The sequence below is a fragment of the Vespula vulgaris genome, chromosome 2 (assembly GCF_905475345.1).
Source record: "Vespula vulgaris chromosome 2, iyVesVulg1.1, whole genome shotgun sequence".
Lineage (NCBI taxonomy): Eukaryota > Metazoa > Arthropoda > Insecta > Hymenoptera > Vespidae > Vespula > Vespula vulgaris.
The window spans coordinates 12,504,755-12,519,542 of record NC_066587.1 but is presented as its reverse complement, the minus strand read 5'-3'; the positions used below and the strand labels follow the sequence as shown (position 1 = coordinate 12,519,542).

At 38.1% G+C, this 14,788-nt stretch overlaps 1 protein-coding gene across 1 annotated transcript in view; it reads right to left on the bottom strand.

Moving 5' to 3' along the window:
- LOC127072702 (proto-oncogene tyrosine-protein kinase ROS) overlaps positions 1-14,788 on the bottom strand; it is a 369,768-nt gene that overhangs the window by 76,842 nt on the left and 278,138 nt on the right. The window lies entirely within an intron of this gene.

The window sequence follows — 14,788 nt, the reverse complement described above, 5'->3', positions numbered from 1 at the left end:
CAGCAACGACCAGCTGGAATTTAAACGCCCACCCTTATCCAGGTGTTCTACCATTTTCTTTTAAAGCGTACTAAGATACCACCGAGTGGAATAGAATATGCGAGTTAAAATAGTCGTGAAACTGGGAAAGAAGATTTCCAAGATGGGTGGATGAACGAAGAAAGCGAGCTTTAAAGAAAGAAATGATATCGGGGAAAAAGAAAAAAAAAAAAAAGGAAGGGACGGAGATAGTTTGAAGAAAAAGGAATGAGAAACAGAAAGAGAGGAAAAGATAGAGGAGATAGAAAGAAAGAGGGTAAGTTGAAGTAGTAAAGGGGGAAGTAAAAGACAAAAACGAATAAAGAGATACATACTTGAGATAATACAAGTAAATATAAGAAACTATATCGTGAATGGTTCTTTGGATTATTCGTTGCAATTTCTAAACATTAGATATCGCATTTTCGCGTTATTATAGTTCGCGGCCGTTCTCTTTAACGTAAGTAGAGTGAAAGCTTCGACTGAATTTTCTGAAATCGAATAGAAGAACTGGCGTACTTTTCTATCGTTTCAGTGTGCTGATGCTTACGAAAATACGCTTATTCAGGTTGGGACGATACTTATTGTAGCTTACAGGATAGTAGGTTACCGTATAAGCAAGTTGTACATAAAACGATGAAAAAGAAAAATAGAGAAACGAACGAACGAATTGTTTTACATAAGTATTCTCAAATTTGGAGTAGCTGTTGAAAATAATGAAAATATATAATAGGATAAGAAAAGGGAGGGGAAAAAATAACAGTGAAATTCATTTAGTTATGATATATAAAGGAATAACTATCACTGGCTAGTAGATAAACTTTGGATGTACCTACCATATGTCAGAGAAAAACAGAGAGAGAGAGAGAGAGAGAGAGAGAGAGAGAAAGAGAAAAAAAGAAAAATGGTGTAGACTACGAGTCAGCCGTATCTCGGTAGCACAGCCGCGCGTACCGACGAATTTATCGTTTCTTATTAGCAAATGTAGCGCGCGGAGAACGACGGTCGGTCGGAATGCTGGCAAAAAATGATAATGGGAAGATGCGAGAAGGCAGAGCCAGTGGGATAATGGAAAGTAGGAAAGTCACGAGGAATTGGCATGGAGGAGAGTGATATCGCTCGTCCGTCGAGACTTCGTCGCTTCCACTTGACTGGACCCTCGACAAGGAGTCAGTTCAAATCGATGAACTTGATTTTCGAAGCTCTATCTCAAACGGAAATCTCGGTATATTCTTTCAAAATATTTTGAACGCTAAGTTGGGAATAATTTTTTCGAAATTTCAAATAGCGATTTTTATATCTCAAATGTATACACATCAAATTTTGATCTGGAATAAATTTATATACGAATCTATTCTTTAATAACTTATTGTAAGAACGTAATAACGATAAACAGAGAACGTATTCTATTCATGAACTAATAATCTACAGTAATAGCTCGTTTACTTTCTTAATTAAATGAAAACGTTACTTTTACTGTTAATTGAAACGACGCGTAAAGTAGAAAAGCAAAATTGTTAAAGTAAACTGTAATGTTTGACGTTTACGGCGTAAGAAGTTGATAATCATTCGTTAAACGGATTTACAATTGAAACGATATATCAAAGTTCTTTTTATTAAATAGCAGTCTAAGTTTTATAAATTAATCGACAAAAAAAATATATATATTATCTACTCAACCGAAATATAACGCGATAAAAGTTTAAGAAAGAATATTGTTCTAGCGAAGTACGAGGATTCATATGTATGAAGAAAAAAAGGATCAATCGGTGAACCTTACAGTAGGTGCTCGGAGAAACAGCTCGCGGGAGCCGTTCGCTCGTTATTTTATCACGGCGACTGGAACGGCGTTCCACCGTGAATCGTGTTGGTGGAGAATCTCAGGGGAACATTCGGAGGGTTCGCCGAAGGAAATCAGTCGGGCAAGAAATTAAATATTACCCCGAGGAACGAAGGGTGTGTTTGTGAACGTTCTCTCTCTCTTTCTCTCTCATTTTATCCTCGACGTGTTCATAGTGGCCATAAGAGAGACGCACCTCGGTCGGGAATTTGGTGTCTGAAGTGAACATTTTCTGTCTGTCTCTCTCTCTCTCTCTCTTTTACAGTTTAGTCGGTACGAGAAAGTTAGGAAGAGGAAGAGAGAAGAGAATAGGCTAAGGTAGAAAGGAAAAGGTGGGAGTTGGACGATACCGCGATGTACACTGTGTGTCACCAGATCCCATGGGTATCCGGGACAAATAATGGCTCGACATAGACGTGCCAAACAAGAAAGTACTTTCCCCTCGCGCGTATACATCGCATCAACCATCCTTTACCCTTCGGTTCTTCGAGTTTCCTTCTTTAAACCGTGCGTTTTGTGACTTCGTCGGCCAATATCGATTCGTTGCGGTTGCATATTACCTTTAATATTTTCTTTCTTATTTCTTTATTTGGGTCACATGTGCCTACGTTTAAAATATTTTCTTTTGTGTATCCCTTCGGGCATAGATTTTTATTCGAAATAATATTGTAGATAATCGTAGCTTCTTGTTTATCATAGAATAGATAACTAGATAAAATATTCTCGAAGATAAAAAATTCTTGAGTTATTTGACTGATATGTAACAATACATATAATATATTGGCTTGATCTTCATCTTTTGCATTTCTAAGATAAAATGCCAAGGAACGTGATCCAACATGATCGAAAAAAGTAGGTACATACATATATGTGTTCGTAGCATACCATGCATTTTTGTATTTTTGTACTGAGAGAGAGTCCCTAGGAACAAATGCGCTTCTCTTGCGACAAGAGCGAGATAAAATAGGTAGGAGAGAAAGAGAAAAAAGAGAAAGAGAGAGAAAGAATGAGAGAGAGAGAGAGAAAGAGAGAGAAAAAGAGAGCAAGAGAGTCTGTTACAAGCACGCATTGTGCGCCCTTTGCATTTCTTTCTGTCGGAAAAACGCAGAGCAAGCGAAAACGGTGGCGCTTAAAACTGCCGAGAGATAGACAGAGAGAGAGAGAAAGAGAGAGTGAGTGAGTGAGTGAGTGAGTGAGAGAGAGAGAGAGAGAGAGAGAGAGAGACAGATAGATAGACAGAAAGAGAAAGAGAAAGAAAAGGGGTAAGGGTGAGAGATCTCGAAAGGGCGAGTTTAAATCGAGGACAGACACGATTCTAATTAAAGTAGCTTGCCTTCTTCCTACATATATATACTTGCAGTTATTGTTGTAATTATCGTCGGCGCGTGCAGTTGTAGTATAGCACTTGTTGTTATTGTTTGTCCTGAAACTTCTTCTTCGTCTTTCCCTCTCTGTTTCTCTCTCTCTCTCTCTCTCTCTCTCTCTCTCTCTATCGCGCGTGCACTTTCCAACTCGTACGGTGGGCATTCGAGTTTCGTTGTAATGCGAACTTCTACGTGTTTGGCTAAGTGGCCTTGCTATGCTTGCATTGGCACTCTAATATCGAGGTGGCAAACAACAACAAAAGACACGAGGATCATACACGCAATAGTTTACCGCCAACTTTATTGTTTTTTTGTTTTGTTTTTTCTGTTTTTCTTTTTTTTCCTATTTATCTGCTGCAACTCGCGAAAACAGCATTTTTCCATTGACAATGCAATCTCTCGTATTTCTCGAAAATTTGGCCGTTCGATTTTCTTTTCCTGATCTTTTCACCGACGAAGGGAAAATGGAAAAGGGCTTGAAAGTATTCGAGATATATAAACTTTTCGACGTTGAAATATTTCATGTACGTGTGCGTTGCGTTGGAGTACCTTCGACAAGGTCTTACATTTTATATGAAAGTTGTAAGTTCGCAAATGTTAAAAATCTCTTTGTCAAACACATATGCGTATGCGTTGCTTCCTTCCATAGTGTCTAACAATAAGTGTATTTCCTTTTTCGAACATTTTGCAATATGGAATGTTCGAGGAAATGCAAAAAGCTTTTCTTGAGCCAATTGTTCGATACGATGTTCTCTCGAAGGTTCCGTAATTCTTTCTCTTTTTCTCATTGTCTCTGTTCTCGTTCGAAAAGCATTCTTTTTTCTCTCTCTCTTTTTCTTTTCCATTCTTTTTCGCTTCTCATAGTCTTCTCCTCACGTATATTCGTATCCAACCAACCGATTCGTTCTTGTTTTCCTCGTGAATTTGCCAGTTGCGGTTTTCGTTCGAGCAGCCGGTAACTGCTGCTAAAAGTTTTCGTTACACCGACGTTCTACGATTCGACGCCGTTACATAGCAGGGTAGTATAATAGAATTTGTTGCGAAAGTTAGGGCTCTCTCTCTCTGTCTCTCTCTTTCTCTCTCTCTCTCTCTCGAGTACTTGCAAGCTTTAGCTCGTAAACTGGCCTATGGCCTCTGCTGTTATGGTGCTTCGTTAAACCCCATTGCTTTAACACTTTACTCTTCGAGGGAATCGCGATCGATGCGATGTGACGTTTATGGTTGGACCTTTGTAAATGGCAACCTTTTTCTTTCTTCTCGTTTTTAGGAAATAGAGCGAAAAGAGAAAAGAAAAGAGGCTCACTCGGTAGACTGGATTCGAATTACAGTCGGCTTGTGGTGAAATTGTGGAGCTGACGTTGATGTTTCTCCAACGATCCTTTTACTAATATACCGATGTTTCTATTCTTATCGTTGAACACGAACAAGGAGGATAAAAAATTGTAGTTTGGATGGTCTGGATTAAGGGCACGAAAGTTTTCCTTATTTTTCTATAACAAAAAAATATTCGGATGTTCGCAATATACAGATCATTAATGATTTCATATACACGTAATGATTTTTTATACGTATAATGATTATAAAATAATTTGATTACTACGTTTCTAACGTTTATTTGAATGAAAAATAAAACATTGCAATTTGGTTATAACGATTATTTGATAATCGTCTGATTGCAAACATTCATCGACCCTTTTTAAGGAGCAGGTTTTTACAAACACTTAACAGAGTGGTTCTCTTAATACGGATAGAGATAAAACGAGAGACAGAGAGAGAGAAAAGAAGAGAGAGAGAGAGAGAGAGAGAGAGGGAAAAAATTTTTGTCACTGTACATTTGACAGGATAGTATGGAAATAACGAGAATGTATATTCGATCGGGGACTATCGACATTAACAATTCGAACGACGGATTAGCAGATTCGACAGAGATGAATTTATCCTCGTTGCAATGGGATTCCTCGGACACGTGATGCCTATACGATTCGATTCTCCCATAAAATGTCCCTGATCGATGGTCACGTGTCCGGAATTTCATCAAAGTACTTTTAATAAGCCCTTATAGGACGCTACATCGGATATATCGAAAACGATGTATCGTATCTATAATTCCCTCAAAAAGCATACAATCGAAATTGTATTGGCACATATATAATTTTACATTTGAAATATCTATAAAATACGAATTTCTAAAACTTTTAACGCAGATTATTAAAAAAAAAAAATTACAATAACCATTAAATATGTTAATAGTTATAATTTCATTAATATTAAATATATTAATAATTATCAGAAATTTTGCCAAGGAGATCAACTTTTTCAGATGATATCTAATCAATTTAAACTTCGTTTATAATAAAATCACTCAACAAACATCTAGTTTTTATTTTTATTCCGAGAGAAATGAAGATCCCATCTTTCCCATCTTTTTATTACGAACTCAAGTGGATACGTTCACATACGTAGACCCATTTAGATTTCGTATAAGTACGAAAAATGGTTACGCCTAAATGTCGTATACTCCTTTACGTGTCAGACGAAGTAAAGAAATTATAGAAAAAGCTTTTGTCGTATTTATGTCATTTTCTCGGTTAGAACGTATCGCGTTCATATCTCATCATGGTATATCTCTCTCGGGTATATTGTCGAAACGCGTACTATTAGAAGACGCGTCACCTTCGTGGTAGCCCTCCTCTTTTCTTCGATATTCTCGCATAGGTGGTATTATGTGGGACCACGTGTACGCGATGTACATGGCAAATATGCTGTCTGTGTGTTCGTAGAAGCTACCGGTCGAGCGGGGAAGCCGGTTATTAAAATCGTGGCTGGAATTACGAGCTCGAGGATGAGTGGGAGCGAGATGGAGAGAAAGGCGTTAAGGGCATTAATCACGCTCGTGTGAACGGGAAGACCCTTTCTTCGACTCACTCTTTCTCTCTTTCTCTCTCTTTCTCTCTCTTCCTTCCTCTTTTGTCCTCCTTTCGTTGAATCTATCACGAGTCTTCAAGCCAGCACTACCACATCTACTATTTGGTGCACCGATCGAAACGTCGACTAACTCGCGGCTAATTTCTTTCCTGAGGGTTGGACAAAGTGGCTACTACTACTACTGAGAGTAGTGGATAGAGAGGGGTGAGACTCTTGCGAGGGATGCTTCTTTGAAAGACGAAAGCCTGTTGGGGGCTTTCACCGTTCCTGGACGATTACTTTCTCGCCGGGTAATAAAGCACGAGGGTTTCGATGAAGATGAGAAAGAAAGAGGGAAAAAGAGAGAGAGAGAGGACAGAGAGAGAGAGAGAGAGAGAGAGAGAGAGAGAGAGAGAGACAGAAAAAGTTAACTTCAAATATCGAACTACTTTGTCAGTAGAAGCGTGAAAAAATAGAGAAACATTTTATGAAGATATCGAGATGTGTGAGTCAAGACACAGGAGAAAGAGAGAAAGAGAGAAAAAGAGAGAATTTATTGTATATGATTTCTGACAAATATTTACTATAACTGTTAGAAGAGTGTCGAAGGTTTATTTCCTAATAGCGAAAATAACTGCTGATTGAAGCGATTAATTATGAAATCTGAGTCGATTGACTTGCGTTAGTATTTGTTCGTACGATATAATATTTCATATATCTATGTCAAACTTATCGATTATTTTGTGATCGAATGGTCCGTATATTATATTGACAAACTAATCATACACGTAGCATCACAAATAACCTGCAATTGCAATAATTAAAGTGTAATTTCAATTACTTCGCAGACACTATTCAAAATGCCGTTTGTACTTTAAATGTTCGTCAAATTGGATGTTTTTGTTAAAAAAAATTGTAACTATGAAATAAATCGAATAAATGTTGTAATATTAAATATGTTACAAAGAAATTTCTCTCTCTCTCTCTCTCTCTCTCTCTTTCTCTTTATCTCCCTTGCGTATTTATTCTAATAATAGCTATAAAAGATATTAAACGAGTGTATCGATTTATGTAAAACTTGCTCGACAGTGAAAGCGTTAAATTGGCCCGTAGTACGCTAAGCGTGCGACACGCGATCCTTTCAGGGAGTCGTGAGCACATCTTAGCTCGACGTTGCAGAAACTTTTTACATGACATCTGGCGAAAGTGGGAGTTGGCTAAGGGCGAGACACAATCGTAGGAGATAGTAGCAATGGTAGTAGTAGTAGTAGTAGTAGTAGTAGTAGTAGTAGTAGTAGTAGTAGTAGTAGTAGTAGTAGTAGTAGTAGTAGTAGTAGTAGTAGTTGCTCGTACGAAGTCATAACGTGACATCTGTTTGGAATGAGCGAAAGACGACGACCAGAGAAAGAGAGGAGAGAGAAGAAGAGAAAGAGAAAGACAGAGAGAAAGACAACGAGAGAGAGAGAGAGAGAAGGAAAGTGTTACGAAATCATACAAGAAAGACAGACAGAGAACGAACTAAGCGGAAATTCGTGCGAGATAAAGAAAGATTGTATTTAGTTCGGACAATACGTAGTTTTTGGTTCTACGCTTCAGTTGCGTCGGAGTTTCGAGCAAGAACATCAAGATGTCTTTCTCATGCTCTCTCTCTCTCTCTCTCTTTCTCTGTTCCTGTTTCTCTATCTTTTTCACTCTGTCTGTCTCTCTTTTGGTTCTAGCTCGAACACCAGAAGACCACATTATCCAGTCTGGAAGGCATTATATCCTCTGTGCGCGTATAACCGAGCCACCAGACCGCAGCTCTACGTCATTTCTCTCCGACGAAAAACCCGGTGATCTATGCATCTTACGTAGCGAGGATCGTTTTCAGTTTTTTATAATCTACGTACGCGATCTCTCAGTTGTACTTCAAAACGGGATATATAGAAACAAAGAGAAAGAGAAAAGTGAAGTACACTTTAAATTTCAAGGATGAATTTTATAGAAAAGATTTGGAAAAAAAAGAAGTAAATATGGGGCTTTTCGTGATTTTATCATTCTTTTCTTCTCTCTCTCTCTCTCTCTCTCTCTCTGTCTCTCTCTCTCTCTTTCTTAGATAGTATCTCTCTTCCTTGATATTATTCCTTCGAAGATCATCGACGACGTTTCTCTTGGAAGAGTATGCTACGAGTTCCGCGACATTAGCGTTAGTAAGATGTATTTTCATTGATGGTTACTTAATGGCAGTTTCGAAGCGACAATTAGAGAACGACAGATTTTCGGGGTAATCCGAGCGAGTGACGGAAAATGAGATAGCAAAGGTTGGATCCGGAAGGGAGTAACGAGAGAGAAAGAGAAAGAAAGATAGAAAGAGAAAGGCAACTATTTCAAGGCTAAAGTTTCCCTATAAATCACAAAACGGTTTACGGATGTGCCTTAGTCGTTGGCGTAGCAATGGACGGAAGAAGGCGTCGCGACGCGTCGCGAATACGCGCTCCCGAGTTAGTTGCTGAGAATGTAATGGATATTAATGTCCCTTCTATGCTGATTTCGTCCGTCCCGTATACATAGGGTGACTTTGGATTTTAATATGGAAAGTTCACGCTTGGAAAGGAACGAGTGAAATCGTTGAAGGAGACGCTCTTTCACGCGTATAACAATCATTTTATTTCTACCCTCTTTCTTTCGTCGTTCGTTCACTCACTAAAATGATACTTTCTTCCACTAAATCCGGTTTCGGATTTAGATATATTAAATATTTCTTAATATTTTGACAAAAATTGCAGCTTTTAAATCTGAAAACAATAAAGAAGGTTTATATGTGTTATTTGTAATAAATAAATTATTAAATTTTGTATTAGAATTTAGTAATATCTTTCTGAACGTGCTTAGAAGAATTTACTCGATACGTGATATATTTATTTATATGAACTATGTTACTATTTTTGTATTTTTAATCTTTCAATCCAATATTACCTGCAACCTCTTTACGTTTAGTCTTCGTCGATATATAAAGTATTTCGATACGTCTTCCCTCGTACTCGCAAGACGATCGCAAAGTGAGCTAAAAGTGAGATAAAAGTTTACGACGAAAAATTGTCATTTTCCTTCCTTTTCGACGAATCCCGGGAAAGTGAATTGCAAGCTCGAAAATACGAGTGCGCGCGCAAAGTAAAACGGGTATTCATTTGGCGTACGGTACGTACCGATTTGCAATTTCGAAGTTATTGCTGAGAAAGATTCGAAGAGCTTTGCCGTAGAGAGACAGCTTCCTTAAGTCCTCGATCGACTGTCCTTCTAACTTCAATCACATTGCAAGAACGTAAATTTAACTTTTCATCAAGTTCTTAGTTCATGTCAATAAGCGTCTTGTTATAACAAAAAAGCTTTCGTTTTTCTTTTTCTTCCTTTTCTTCCTTTCTTTTTTTTTTGGTTCTCTCTAACAAAGATGACAAATCAACGATCTAGAGAAGGAAAAAATGTGGCCCATTTATGTCTTTTCATGTGTCGATAACAAATCGAGGTCGTGCATACATATATATACATTCGCCATTGCAGTATGTTTTGTAACTCAAAATGAAGTCCTCCTAGTTGCATCCGTAAAGTTTCCTGATTAAAACTGGAGTCACCCTGTATACATTCGTTCCGCTCGTTCCATGGTTTCTCGCGGATTTCTAGATTTCTGTGGGATTCCAATCCCGCTCAGAGGTTTATCCGTTTTCTCCGTCTCACTTTCTCTCTTTTTCTCTCTCCCTCTCTCTTTTTCTATCTTTCTCTCCCTTTGGATATTTGTCGTTGGATGAATTCTCTCTCTCTCTCTCTCTCTCTCTCTCTCTCTTTCGTGCTCCTACTCTTTTTCCACAACGTCGAATCTTCTTTTCCCTTTGCTTTACCGTCTATCTCAACGCGCCCGAGCGAGCTTCGTTCAGAATTATGGGTCCCTACTTCGAAAGGAGCGTCGCCATTGAGATTTGTCCGAGATACTTTCCCAACTGCTCGTCATTCATTTTGAAACTGGACCTTTGAGGGACTTAGCAAAGTTCGAAGGAAAATTTTATCGGGAATTTACGTTTATTCTATAGCAGATGATTACGTTTGATTTTACTTATACTTAGTTATACTCTGATTGATATTTTTTTTTTAAACATATTCTTAAAACATGAAGAAAGGATAATTATATTTTAGAACGCCGTGTAGAATTGTAAGAATGTTCATATGTATTTCAATATTGCTATTATCTTGTTTCATTTCTCAAGATTAAAAAAAGTGAAAGGACTAGAGTAAGATAGTATCGTCCGACAGGTTTATAAATCTCAATGACAATAAAGTTATTCTTGACGTTGTCCTCGTTACGTGTTTATTCCCATGAAATACTAGGAACCGGTTCCTTAGAAACAGTATTGCACCTCGCACGAAACTAGACTTCACAATATCTTCATACTTTCTACGTGACGGACAAAAGACTTTCGAGAAGAAGAAAAGATTGATATCGGGAAAAAAGAAAGGATGAGAATTTTTCTTAGTCGTTTTTGGTGTACAAATGGGGAAATAACTGATACTTGGATTTTGTTGGGTCAACGATTTTGGCTCGACGATTTTCTTTCAACGAACCCTACAGACACGATGAACGAGTTGATCAACCCTCGGACGTGATACAACACTTTCGTTCTTACGAACGTCAGAGTGGCTTTCGTAATTTATCGTAACTTGACGGATCGACGAGACTACCGGAGAAAGTTATTGCAATTTTTCTATACGAATTTCATTAATTTTCATTAATTTTCTTCTACATTATCAGTTAACAACAATAACAATAATAATAATAAAAATAAAAATAATAATGACTATGATGATGATAACATTTCTAACTTTATAAATGGTGTAGAAAAGACAGAAAGCAGAAGAAAAAATAGACACCTATTTCAAAAACATAAAGTAAAATTTGCACGTCTCTTTCTTCTTTCTTTTTCCCTCTGTCTTTCCTTTTCCTTTTCGATCCCTCTAAGAGTCCATTTTCAAGAAAAATGAATCTAAAAGTCGGCCGAGTTCGCTTCGAACTCCAACTTCGGCGTAAATTACTATGTGGGCGCGAACGTTAGATGGCTTGCCCTCGGTAAGTCGATTCAGCCATCTTTGATCGATGATGCGAGCAAGAGAGAATTCGCCGAGGAATCACGAGGTAATATTCCCTGTGGAATACCATTTCGACGGATGATACTTTATGGAGAAGGATAGCTTAACTGGCTATATTAGATTCATAGTAAGAGTGGCTAAGATTCATCGATTGTAAAGATATTTTATGTAAACTGACAAGAAGATAAATGATTCAAGTTTCGAAATCGTTGAAATCGTTGAAACAAAAAGATATATAAAAAAAGATATTTCAACGTAATAAAAAATAATAGAATATTACGATTGTTCGTTATTTTTGTTATTTCATTCGTTATTTTGTTTCGTTGTAGATTTTCATGACAGATGGACCAATAAAGTTTCAAAATTAGCGAGATTGAGGGAAAACATTGATTTCGGGCTAACGATTCGGATCATACACAGAGCAACATATATAAGGTACAAATGAGTTCCGTTCGGCCCCTTAAACCCTTTCCACAAATGCCTCTGATGTGGCTCAACGTTGTTTCCGGTCCTAAGCTTATTCGGGTAATTTTATCGTTCATCTGCCAGCCAACTGGCTGGCTTCTGCTCCTTCGTGACAACTAATTTATTTGGTCACGAGGAAAAGAAAGAAAAGGAATAAAGGAAGAAATAGTGGCGAGGAAAGAGATTGAAGCGAATCGGAGAAAGACATAGAGAAAGAAAGAGAGAAAAAGAAAAAGAGAAAGAAAGAGAGAGAGAGACAGAGAGAGAAAGGAAAGGCAAAGTGAAAGGGTTGTTACACAGAATCGATAAAGAACTTCTACGAATTTCATTCTTCGCTCTATATCGTTCTTCTTTTCGATCAAGAGAAAGAAGGAGAGAGATAGAAACAAGAAAACTTTCGGTGCAGCCGCTTAGTTACAGTGACTTTCGCGGATAATCCTCTTGCCAATTTTACAAAATTATGTTTCTTGGCCTTCAGTGAAGTTTCAATGAGAGGGGGAAGCTTCGCAATCTGCACAAGATCGAACTACACGAAGTTGACCGCGTGAGGACTTTTCTCTAAGTCTCTTAAATACACTTACGTATACATAATATACCAATCTACATACTTATGTAACGTATATGTATTATTGTACATAACGTAGCTAGTATAAAAGCAAGTTTCATGAATAATAGGAGACTAGGTAGGTCCTTCTCGTTCGTATTGTGAAATTTGCATAGTCTTCTATCAGACGAATAATTATATATCAAATTTAATTTATTTTTAAATCAACGTGTTTAACATCGATTAGAATATATCTGTTCGATAATAACATAAAAACGACATACGCGGAAAGAACAAAATTATGCAAGATGTTCTACTTTAATATATTATGAATAATCTGAAAGTTATTTTCTTTTCACAGTGTTTAAATGAAATAACATATGAATTTGTTATCTATCAAAAGTATCGATATCGATGAAATTCATGGGAGCATCTTTCATCGTTCTTTCAAACTATTAATTCTATTTTTTCTCGATCGCCGACAGTCGGCAGTCATTCGACAAGACATTTCTTCTACGATTTGACTATAGGTCGATTCGCAATGCGGTTGTCTTTAGGAAATTGAAAAGTTTCGTCAATTCGAAAGCATCGTTGGCGTAGTTTAAGAGCCCCCTTCGCTGAAGTCACGAAGTCAGGAAGAGACGAGCTCTTTGGGAGTGCTTTTCTCAGGATTCGACGATGCCAGTGACTGCTGCTTGCAAAAGATGAGATATCAAAATTGTTTTAAACTTCTCGATCGAATTGACGAGTCTTTTACCACGGATGTCTTCGAAGAGACGGATTAGAGAAATTCTATCGAGGGCAACGGGTTATAACTTGTTACGAGTTTTTGATAGCTTCGAAAAGATTAGAGTTTCTAAATGGGATACTCTGTTTTTAGTTCCCTCGTATATATGATTCTTCTAATGTCGTTCGTTTTATATTGTCTAATCTGTTAAATTATAGAATTTCTTCAAATATTTCTTATTGTCAATTCCTCCTTGTCGATTGTCTTTGAAATTAATTTTATTACGCGTTTATAACTTTAAGTAAAAAATTATCAAGGTTTGCCTGATCATATTCTTATTTTAATATATACCAACGATGTACTACTTTTATTAACATCATACACACACACACACACGTACGCGCAGGTTTTGTTAATATCTTGTACATGCCAACACGTGTGAAATTAATACGAGATCACGTTCATTCGATGCAAATGAGAGCCTACGTCTTCGCAACTAACGAGCGGAAAATTGGAACAGATCGCTCGTATATTCGTCTTAATATCCAGCACGGTATCCATAGGACGTAATAAGGGCTCGAAAATCATTTAACCTCGCGTTATAAATTTTCAGCTCGTGTCTCTCTCTCTATCTCTCTCTCTCTCCCTTTCTCTTTCGGTACCACGAGAGAGCGTACATCTTTGTTATTCACGACGAGGCGTGGTTGTAACATACAACCCAAGGTGATATTGTCTAACTTTTGCACACATGCCGACTCGTCAGTTAGGAGAAGGTCACAAGAGAGGGCTTCTTCAAGCGAGGATGTGGGCGCCAGAGAGAGACAGATAGAGAGACAGAGAGAGAGAAATAAAAAGAAAAAGCGAGACAGTTGGCCTCTCCCTAGCTGTTTACGAGGTGGGAGCGGTCCGTTACACTTCTAATTGCAAAGTGGACCTGCTACCAAACAAGCAATGGAATTCTCAGTGCGAGAAGCAGTGCCGGTCGACGCCTACCATCGCATTCCGCTGTGTCGAACACCTTCGGAAAGGGGTGTTCCCGTGCGACGTATATGCTTCCTATGCAAATGACGCACGCGATGGCACTAAGCTGGTGTATGCTCCAAACTTCACTCCCTGCTGAGTATTCGGACGAGAAGCCAGAGGAGCCTGAGCGATACGAAAACGTTCAGGTCTAGCGGAGGCTTTAATCTACGAGTAGATATATACATATACGAGCTGGTTGTACCGATGTCCCTTTAATCCTCCGTAAGAAACCTTTCACTCGACATCCAACTCGATTATACCACTATATGTATTTATGTATGTATATGCTAGTCCTCTGCAATATCATATAGAACATTTTGATTGTCTCACTTCAACTGGAATTTATAAATACAGAATTCAATCGATGCTGTTAGCTAGTTTTCTCCTCTGTTCTTTTATAACGAACTTTTGGACCAGTTGAAAAACCGATAACCAAGATCGTCCTCAGGGAAAAGCAGAAACTAATAGATCGAGAAAGGCAAACCAAGTCGAATTCGTAAGAACCTTTTAGAGTCGGCAAGCCAACGTCAGAGGAGAGATTACCCATCCATTATTTTAGGATAGGTAGAAGAGAGTCCGCACGTGGGAGCGCTTCGTGGTAGTAGTAATGGTGTTGGTTGGTTTGATGGAAAGCGTTGTGAGCGTCGAAGATAAAAGATCCTAAGGACCTTCTAGTATCTAGGGAACTCGCGGTCGAGCGATCACGCTGATTCGAGTGAAACAGAGAGAGAGAGAGAGAGAGAGAGAGAGAGAGAGAGAGAGAGAGAGAGAGACAGGCAGAGGAAGATAGA